The sequence below is a fragment of the Lagopus leucura genome, unplaced genomic scaffold (assembly GCF_019238085.1).
Source record: "Lagopus leucura isolate 7727_CA_CO unplaced genomic scaffold, USGS_WTPT01 Super-Scaffold_100004, whole genome shotgun sequence".
Lineage (NCBI taxonomy): Eukaryota > Metazoa > Chordata > Aves > Galliformes > Phasianidae > Lagopus > Lagopus leucura.
The window spans coordinates 33,297,619-33,308,795 of record NW_024962264.1 but is presented as its reverse complement, the minus strand read 5'-3'; positions in this window follow the sequence as shown (position 1 = coordinate 33,308,795).

The following is an 11,177-nucleotide window of genomic DNA, read 5'->3' as shown; positions in this document are numbered from 1 at the left end:
CTTTGTTTATATTCATTTGAATTCTGACCACTTCCATATGATCAGCTAAGTTAATTGCATACAGTTTGTTCCGGAGTTTTCATTTCAATTTTTACAGCATGATTTGCCTTTCTTTTGTGTAACCATACTGGAAAAGAGCCTTGTGTCTAAGTGTAATATAATTGTTTTTCTAATTATCTCACATGGTACTAATCCAAACATCACAATATATGTTAAATGTATATATTTATTTTAATAAACCTTACATAAAGTTGGTCTAAGAAGATTGAAGTTAGAGACTATTTGTGCTGATCTATTTTGGTGGGTGAATATAAGAACAAAGGTAACCTGCTTTATTAATTTTAACAATCAAAAGTACTGATTTTGTCACCACCTCACATGTGGCACCATAATATAGTTTTTGTACCTATACCTCTACAAGGACATTGTGTTTTGGACATGTGGCAGCAATGGAGTACTTGCTCACACCTTCGTAAAATTTCAGGGGCCACTTTCTTTTTTTTCTTCTTATGGAAAATTACATCCATCTGTTAAGTACAACGCTTTAAAATAATTGGATAAAGCTACTGATTATGCTGACTATAATTATTTATGGAAATCATTTCATCAGCGTTTCTTTCATATAATTATTCAATTCTCTTTGCTGTCCTAGAACCAAGCTGTTACACATATGTGATGGATAGGGTCAGAACATCTAGTAAGAACTGACAGAAATGTCTTAAAACCTATTGCTTCCATGATGAATAGATTGATAGAGTTCAGTAGATCTTTAAAGGACTTGGATCAAGGTGCATTTCAGCACTGCAGTTTTAAATGCTTAATTTGGGGACCATGGGAGTTGTTGTCTGGGAATGGAACATTTCAGAAAACAAGCAAAATGGAAAGTAACTTTGGAAGTAAGTAATGCTCAGTGATGAACATAAAAGTTTAAGGAAGAGTAACAGAAAAGATTTTACTTAAAGTGTATTGTCATCAAGCTAACCACTCCAGTGAAGTGAATTTAATCGTAGTTATCTTGCAAGACTGAAAAAAGGCTTTAAATAGTGCTCCTGAATAGATCCAATCGACCCATTGGAACATTTACTAATCGTGTATCTCTGTCATGTACGATTGGCTGTACGATTTTAAACATGGAATCAAATTAGTTCAAAATACTAGTTGAGCTATTTGTTTAATGTGATCACAGATTTTATTAGATGACTAACCTAATTTTCCGATGAAATGACTCTGACGTTATATTGAGCCTTTTAGTGGCTATAGGCTCATTGGCAGCAACTCGTTCCTTATATTTCTTCCATTTCTCCCCATATGTGTATTTTTCCCTCTCTGTTATCTCTAGCTCCTGTGAGTTGTTTTTTTTTTTTTTGTTTGTTTGTTTTTTTAATGATACTTTTAACTGTTTCATCTATTTGCTGTCATGGAGCTGGGAGACCTATTCTAGAAACCAGACGAGGGCACCTGCTGTTAGATGTAGCAAACTAAGAAGCAAGGATGACTACAGGAAAGGAAAAGAAAAAGAAGGAAAAAAAACAACAACAACATAACAAAAGGTTCTTTTCTGGCTTTAGTAACAAAATGCTCCTGGGCTGTATTTAGCAGGTTCATCTTTTTTTTTTTAACTGAGTATCTAATATTCTAGAAACCTGACTCCTGCCTTTCTGGTGACTCCTGGGGTAAGATGACAAACTGCATTCCTCTTCTTTCACAATTGCAGAATCTTTTGTTTCTTAAAAGTTACGATTCTCTGCTTTTCTGTAATGTTCTCCGTTTTGCAGGCACAACTGGAAAAAGTATTTATGTTCATCTGTGTCCCTGGTGAGTTTATCAGGACTGTGGAGATGGTCCCTGTACCTTCTTTGACTTTGGGACTGTTCCTTTACAGAACTCCTCTCAGAAGAGCGCTTCAAGATGTTTTCAAGCACTTGTACAATTCAGTTCTAGTAAGATTTTCAGTTTCTTAACAGATCTGCTGAAACTAGAAATTCATGCACTAACTTATTTTTCTGTGGAGTTTAGATGAGCATTATTGATTTCTCATTTAGAAAGAAAATGAACTGACTTTTGAGAACCACAGAATTCATTGTAATTGTTTTGTGCATTGTTTACCAATAACTTGGGGTGGAAGTGCTAGCAGTGCTATTCTCTGAAAAGAAAGCAGATGAAGTGGTGGGGAAAAAAAAAAAGGGGGATATTGGAGAATCTTGGTCTGAAGTTTCTAACTTGTGACCTGACAAGATCATATGTAATATGCTGTACTTGAACATGCAGGATGATAACACAGATTGTCAAGTGTCTTGAAACTAGCCACTAGTATAAAAACACTAACAGAGAAACAAATTTGTTTAGTAATAAACTATATTCTTAATCTGAAAATAAATATCAGAGTTTGGTATGTCAAAAAAGAAAATATGTCCAAAAAAGTAGCTCACAATATATTAAGGAGAAAGGAGAAGCATTATTCAGTGACTAATAATGCCTTATAGGCTTCCAGAGAGGTGCTATTTGAAGGGTGTGAGTCAAAAAAGAATGTTATCTTAAATTCCAAACAAATAGGTGAGGTAGCCTGGAGGTATGTCCTGTGCATTTCTTGTCTTCCCTCTGCTGGCTTCTTGCTGTGCAGTGAGACATACATAGACCTGCTGACTTTCCCTTTGCACAGTAAGCTCTGTGTTCCCTGCTGTGAGGAACAGCATGGTGGTAGTTCCAGACAGGCCAGGGAAGACAAAACCTAAAAGGAATGATATCATCACTTTCTCCTTTCTTGTATTTAGATCATCCCAGAACAAATTTTCTTATATCAGTAAAACTGAGAAAGGATGTTGGCCCTGAGATTTTTAAATGCTACTTAATGCTGGCATAGTTTGGCTAACAAACTGTAGTCTGTGAAACTGACTACCACCACCCTCAAATTTATTTTCTGGACAAACAAGAAGTTTTTCATCACTGTGTTTTGAAGAGTTGACCCCCAACAACTGACACCCACAAGCACACGCTCTGGCAGGCTGAAGCTCCTCCAGGGATCCATTTAATCTGCGCAGCTGAATATGGATTGCTGCTGTTTTGTATAAAACCATATGAGAGATTACATCTTCCTTTCTACAGGCCCACACAGATGGTGCGAGTGACTAACAGATGCCTTGATTTTTGCACAGCCTACACACTGATGTCATAAGAAGAGACTAATACCTTGGAGGTGAGTGTCCTGTTTGTTTGTATTTCAACATCAACAGTATGAAGTGCAACAATGGATAAGAAATTAGTAAAAGAAAAGCCAAATTTCATATTAGGAGAAACTGACATAAAAGATATGTAACACAATTAATTAAGGGAATCATCAACGCTGGCTGCAGTTGCTGAGAATTCTATGCAATAGTATCTTCTTGAAGAAGGAAGGTTTTGAAGTAAGGGATGTGATTTAAAAATGATTTCAGTTTTCCTGCCTTTTTGTCAGACTGGAGTTCATGCATATTTGAAACCGAACAGTTGAAGCTTCATCTTGTTTTACCTTTGAGGAAGCCTTGTGACTTTTTTTTTTTTTTTTTTTTTTTTTTTTTTAATATATAATTCTTAAACTGGTGCCGATGCTTCAGAATGACTTCAATTAGAACTTCTGTATTGAAGGGCTGGAAAATAGCTGAAAGGAAAGTGGCCAAACCAGCCTTTCTTTTTCTCTGAACCCTACCTTTGCATTCTGAGGACAGTGGGACCCAAGGAGACATGGTGGTATGGAGTGGTGTTTGGTCCCCAGGGCTGGTTTGAGCTGAGAGAGAAGTGCAGCAGAGTGGTCTGGGGAGCAGGGCTCCCACCAGAGCTGGCTGTGAAATGTCCAGTGCTACCTTGTCAGTTAGATCAGTGATGTTAGCCCTATTTTGTAGCTGGGAAAACTGTTGTAAACAGTAAGTGCACTACCTAGGCAGGTGATGGTGATTCCTAATCAGATGGGACTGGGGGAGAGTGAAATATAGGGAGGTGGAACTACTGGGAGGAGAAAAATTGTTAAGATAAAGGGGGAAAGTTTATGGGAAAACTAGGCTATAGAGTTACAAGAATTGGCTGGAGAATGAGAACATAGGCTTTAAGCTTCAAAAACAGAAGCAGGAATTAAGAAGAAATGGAGAAAGAAAACCTAGCTATGGAGCAGATGGCTAGGAGCCATAGTGAGATGCAGAGGAGAAGTAGTCCAGAAGACAGAGCTTGGCATGAGTGCTAAGGAAAGATTTAGAAACAGGCTAGAAACCTGCGACTGAAAGCAGAGGATGGGAAAGGAACAGGGTGGGGACAAAGGATGAGGAGATGAGACAGGCTGGAGGTGGAGGGTGGATCAGAGAAAAGAAAGGAAGACAAGTCTGTGCCTATTTCAGTGTCCTCCTAGTTTTTATTCCTGGGTCTCCAGAGGATTACAGAGCCTTTCCATTTGGCTTCTGTTGTAAGACAGTGAAATACACTGCTGGCATGCATATGTTGACCCCAACTACTGTTGCTCAGTAGAGTGAGAGACAACCCTTTACTTTTAATATCATGTAACTGTGGCCTCTGGCAAAGCTAGTGGGCCCAGCTTCCTTTGCATTATCAGCTGATAACTAACTTTGGGTGTCAATAGAGTTTGTGAGTTGTAGGTTAAGGCAGATTAACAACACCAACAGACCAGGAGTCGCACAAAAGACTCAGAATGGTAATGTCACCTGTAACTCCTACTTCTCACCTCACTGTCTCTGTTGCTTGAAGTTTGCACCTTCAACATTCTTTTTAAGGCAAGGTTAGCTTTTCTTGCATAGATTTGTAGGGATCTGAAGAGTTTTCCCAAATGCCATCTTAACTATGAAATGGCTGGAATGACACAGTTGGCATTTGAACAGGACAAAGTTGGTAGCTGACCAGCCACAGTGAAGTTGGAGTAAAATTCTTCGGCATTCGCTGGTGGTTTTTTGGCCAAGAAATACAGCTTCTTCAGAGTAAAACAACATAAAAATAATAAAGTCTGAGCAGGTTCTTCTTCGGTCATTTTGCAGATTATCTGCTGTGTTGTCTGTAAACAGCAATATCTTTACATGGAAGTTCTATTAGAGGTGAAGAAGCACAATCCATTTTCGCATCAGTTTAATGTCACTGGGATAAGAAGTATGTGGCAACATGGAGGCTCTTTTCATTATTCATTTTATTCTCAAAGATGACCACATTTTTCTCAATATTTCCATTAAGTATAGTATTTGATAAAATTGGTGAGACTGTAATAGGGAGGCTAATTCAGGAATGAGGGAGAAATGAACATGAACTAAGTACGATTCTTATGTAATCTATATTGCCTCTGCATAGAAATGGACAGATCACAGAGCAGTTTAACCTCCCAGATGGCTGGAAGTTAACTATTGTGAGCCAGGTTTGAGGTAATAGCCTGAACAGTATTGGGAAAGTCATTTATTTTTGGCAGGAAACAAATTCTTTTTTGGCCTGTGGACAGAAGATTACAGTTTTTTAAACAGCCATAAAGAAATGCTCTGAGCTTCTCTCCAAGAAACAAACAAGGTTTCACAACAGCCAGTTGGCTTAAGTTACACTTACAGTACTTGTAACTTCAGATATTATAAGGAGTATAGGTTCGTATGTGATAATGTTAAACTTACAGACATGTAGGAATGATTTTATAGCTGATGAAAGGGAGAGCTCCAAAAAGCTTCTCACTTAAGATAGCCATTGTGTGAATAGGTGAATTGGGATGCGGTGGAATAGTAATAATTACATCCATCCCAGCACTAAATGGTTTCTCAAACTTGTTGGGGATATTTCTCCCTTTCTAGAACTAAAAGCTGATGCAGCATGAGACTGCCTGATATCTTTGCACTTATATATAATAGCGTTCCAGGGCCTGTCTTTCCCCAAATACTAGTGTGCTGGTATCCTGAACTATGTTTGCAATAGATTTAACATGTTAACTTACTACTGGAATTCTGTATGTGTTCTGCATGTGATGCTTGGTCTGTGACCTGCTGCTGTGTGGTGTTGTGCTCTGGGGAGCCCTACAGAGGGGCCTAGGTTTGGGGATCCATGGAAACAGCCCTGAAACAAAGAGAAAACAAACTGGAGAGTTGTGACGTGCCTTCTGGAATACTATCAGCAAGTACAGATTTTCACCAAGAGAGAGATTTGGGGTTTTGTTTTCTTTGTTCTAGATGTTTTCAACCTGCCAACTAATGTGTTCTACAGAGGTAATGTGGAACAATATTTCAGTTGAGCAAATGGTAGAAAATAAATCCATGATATAGTAAAACAACATAATGTTATTTTAATAACAATTTTAATAAACAATTTTAATAATGTTTATTTTGTAACATCTCACTGATCTCATCTCTCCTTGCTCTTAAATGTGAAATGACAAAAGCTGCATAATGTGGTAACTCCTGTTCCTTGGGAATAGTATTTTTTTTTCCTGTATTCCTCCTGAAATTAGTTTGACCTTCTACTACAACATGTTAGTGAACAGGAAGAATATGTGCCCTATCTACACCTATATTTTTATATATGCAGTCCTTTGAATGATTTGATGTGCTGCAGAATTAGCTCATATGGAAGTTTTGAATCTTAGGAAATTTGTAAGACAAGAGAATAAGTTACAAGAGGAAAAAGATTCAGCCATAGATCTTCCACTATTTCCTGATCGCTCGTTAGGCTGTGTAACGCTCTGAGGTAGACGTGTTTTCCCAGAGTAGTCTTCAGCTGTTGTGGAAGTCTTTATACTGACAATATTTAGAACTCTTGCAAATAGAATTGTTGCAACTTACATCTAAGTAGCCTTGTTTGAGCAGAGCGGTTGGATGTAATGAAACTAACGTGTCTGAGTAATAAGCAGAGACAGTTGCTTTGGGACAAGTGGCAGGACTACCAACTTAACATTAAACTGCCTTGACTTAGAGCTTGTGCTGAGGCAGCTCAGCCACGGCTGTGGTGCAGATAGGAAGTGCAGCTGGACCAGAGACCTTCCAGCCCCTGCCTTTCCAGTGGCATGAGATCAGCAGCAGTGAATGCCTAAATGATGATATACAGTTATAACGTAGTGCTGTGAGAAAGAAGTGGATTTAGTATTGCTCCTACTAAGGATTTTTGTATCTTAACAAATGCAGGTTTCCTTGAAGTCCAATGTGAACTCATTCTTTGAGTTAATCAAGTTTGATTTCAGATTGTTTTTAAAAATTTTTTTTTTCTTGCATATTCTCAATCTTGACTTTAAATTGATTTTGCTTACTTTTTTTCTGGAGTAATATTGCTGACTTATTGTATTACTGTATGTAATGTGGGTACAGAGATCCTAGACGCATATAAACTAGAGGGAGAATGTTAACTGCTGATTCTGAACTTTAACCTCCATAATGTTTCTTTTTAGAACATTATTTCTTGTTTGAGGTCACTATTTTATTCTTACATCTGCAACAGCTATCACTGCTTCTAGACAGTCTAGTTCTTTTTCCAAGTGCAATCATTTTGGACCACAACAAACTTGATTTACTTCCAATTTAAGCCTCATCGGTTTGTTAGTCCTCTTATCTTCAGCCATCTTGGCCTGCTATATTTCCAACATCAGCCATTTGTAAAGACAGCCCAAAACAAAGCTTTGGCCATATGTCGTTGTATTTGAACTAAGCATATATTTGGAAAATTTTCTTTTAGAAAGGCATAGCAAGTGTTATAAAGTCATCAGAAATGTAAATGAAAAGCTGAGCTTATGTTGCATGGAAAAAAATATATCTGTGCAAGAGGACTTTCTCAGGCAATTAATAATATGAATTAATACTTAAAATACAGAAACTTTTTGAAATAAACTGTACTTAAAAATAGTAGGAGAGCAAAAAATGAGGCTGCATTTTATTGTAATGAACACTTAGAAGATGAATTCAGACTGTTAGAGGAAGATCTGTGACTGTATGCTTCCATCATACAAAGCAGATGAAGCATCTGAATAAGCTCCCGAGAATGTGAATTTTGACTCACAGTAGAAATATCAGCTGTGGATGCTGAAGGAACTGAGCATTCTGGAGGATAAATTCCTACTGAATTCTTAAACTCATGCTCAGACATTGAAAGAAAGAGACATATTTAAAGTTAAGCAGTAATATATCTTTTATACTTGGAGGCATTTCCTGTTGCTGTGCTGATGCAAGCCATACGCTGGCATGTCTTAATGGTGGGGAGGTAGTTGAGGTGTCCACGTGTCCTGTTAATTTCCAGTAGCTTTAATTTTCTTTGCAAAAGTGAGGGCTTTTTTTTTTGTTGTTGTTTGGTTTAATTTTATGGTCAATCAGATCTTTCTCATGCTTCTCAAAGATGGACTGCAGCCTTGTGATGTCTGCACAGTGCGTTGGTCACATGCACACGGTCCCAGCACAATGAAGGAAATAAAAAGGGGACTGAAATTTCTTGGGGTTGTGGTATGGCAGGATTTGTGGTAGTACCTGCTAGGAAGTCTGGCAAAGGCACAGACCTGAGTCTTGCACTTTGGATTCAGAATTAAAAAATAAAGGAATAAAGCTGATGGAGTTTGTTACCCTTAATCTAAAAAATCTGAAAGGTTAGTCTTGCGTTTCTCAAGGTTCTTTTGTTTTTTTTTTCAGTAACAAGTCTAAATGTCTTATTTAATTTGTTGTTTGTTTAGTTGTTATGTTTTTTTCTTTCTTTGTTTTTAGGTATTCTGAGGACGATGCTATTGAGAGTCTCCAGAAAACTCGAGCATTATATACTGAATACAAGCCATGTTTGGATGTGCATTAAGAGTACCTCACGTTCAGTATGACACATGAGCATGAGAGCTGTGCTGGACAAAGCTGGTTTTTCTCTCTAAGAGGTATGCAATTAAAAACCTCCCTGTGTGCTAAACAATGCAAGACAAATACAGAAAGGTACACAATTTAGATAAGTGGAACAGGCTAAAGAACAGAGCTTTAAGATTTGCTTTTTAAGTAGAAGAAAGGTAGGGTTTAAGGCATTCTAACGTGGACTATATTGTAAGCAGGCCATGAGAATGTGAGTAAAGGGGGTTGAAAACAGGGCTAATTAATGGCTTGGGTGGAGGGGAAGTTGCTGTACGGGTGTAATTGTGCACCAGATCTGAGCCAAGGAAGGGTGGTGCTGGGGGTAACGTGGTCAAGGCCACAAGAAAGGAAAATACCAGTGCCAAAATTGTTTTGAGGAATATTAATGACCATGTTACAAGATTGGAGTACAGGAGAAAATAGTGTGGAGAAAATAAAAACTGATATGTTTTCTATTTGAAGATGAGAAATGGGGGAAAAAAAAAACAACCACACATATATTAGAAAGAAAAAGAGTAGTGGGACAGATCTTGAGGTGAGTACAAATAGCTGAGAGAATGTCAGCTCTGTTGTCTATTTTGAGGTCACACAGCTGTAAGTCCCAATACCAAGTTTCTCAAGAGCTCTTAAGCCCCATACATTGTAATGGTGGTCACTTAGAGCTGCACAAGTTAAAAGGATCACCTGGCAGGGGATTTGAGCTGATTAATGGTGAGCCATCCTATCATTGCTGAGCTGGTCTCTACCATTCTTCTTTACAGATGCATCTGGAATATGTCAGGGCTCTCTCTTGTAAAACGTGCATTCAGGCTTCCAGCCAGCTAAGAGGTGCTGCCGTGGGTGCTCCCAGCATGAGGTCGCCTCCTGCCTAGACTGTGCCATCCCTCAGTCCCAATGGTAGAGTGCTGTGTGAATGAATATGGCCTGATGAGAGAGTATCAGCCATGGGTAAGCAAATCTATGAACATTTATTCTTTAGAAAAGCATCTATTTTGTTAAAGCTTCTTGTAGGTTTAAGAATGATACTTTTTCCCCACTTTCCCTTCAGCTATGTATATAATTCCCCCTTCTTAGAAAGAGGACATTGGAAGAACCTACATTTTGTAGACAAAAGAAGTCCTGAATGCAACTTCTGTTGCAAAAGAAGAGCAAGGGGGAACCAGGAGTATCTCTGCTGTTGGCTGAGGCTGTAAAACTCTTGGGTTCTGTGATAACATTCAGATTTTAGAGAAAAGTAGCAGAAAGCATCGGAAGTGGATGGACAGCAAGAAGCAGGAGCTGAGGAACATGAAGACGGGGATGCTGGTGAGTAAGGCCAAAACCCCCTTCCTGCAGCATGACTGGGGTGGCCAGCTGACACCCTAGGCTGCACTGAGCTCCCTGTGCTGCCTTCTTTGTGATTCAGCCTCCAGAGTGAGGGTGTGGGGACAGCACAGCTGTCACCGATTCTGGAAATGAATTACAGCTTATGGCTTGTGAGGGATCAGACCTGGGGGAACGCTGGCCAGCAACAAAACTACCCTGGGCTAGCAAAATACTATCACAAATAGCATAGGCTGGACAATGTATATTGCTTTTGGTTCATGTCTGAGTGTGAGCTGCAGTTTGTTGGCTCTGCGGAATGCAAAAACCAATGCTGCTGTACGGGTTGGGATAGGACTAGGGCTGCTGTGCTGCCTCGGAACCAGGAAGGCTCTCCCAGCTTCCCAGGCACAGGTGTGGGTGTGCTGCTGCTGGGCGTTGCAGAAACAGTCTCTGTGCCGAGCAGGTGTGTGCAGAGGTGTCTGCCTCACACCCGGGAGGTGTGGCATGGTAAAGGACGTGCATATAAGGTACAGTGGTGAGGCTGCCGGAGGGCCCCTCCAGCTGTCTTGTGTTGCTTTTGGAGGTAACAGGTGCTCGATTTGCCACTGAATGGAGCGGAGCGAGTTTGTCTCTGTGGTGCATGTGTAGAAGCGAAATGGTGATCACCGTGCGGATTTGAACAGCACCATACAAGTTTATTCTCTTAAACTTACGCATTTTAATACAGCGGCCGCGTAACTCTCCGATTTACTTCTCCCTTCAAAGCCAAGGGAGACGCCGCCCGACCCGCAGCCCGCCCTCTCTCCCTCGCCCCATCATCCCGCTACCGCCGGAGCGGCCCCGCCGCCCCCGTGTCCCCGCCCGGTGCCCCGGCAGCCAGCGGCCCCCGCCCCCGGGACGGCCCCCGGGCGCGGAGTGGAGCGGGGCGGGCGGGGGCGGGGGCAGCCCGGTGCCGCGGGGAGCCCGCAGCCGCCGCTCTCTGCCCGCCGCCCTCCTGCCTCCATCCCGGCAGCCGGCAGCGGCGTTGCGCAGCTCCCGGGCCGGGCCGCGAGGGGCCAGGAGCCGAGCGGGGCC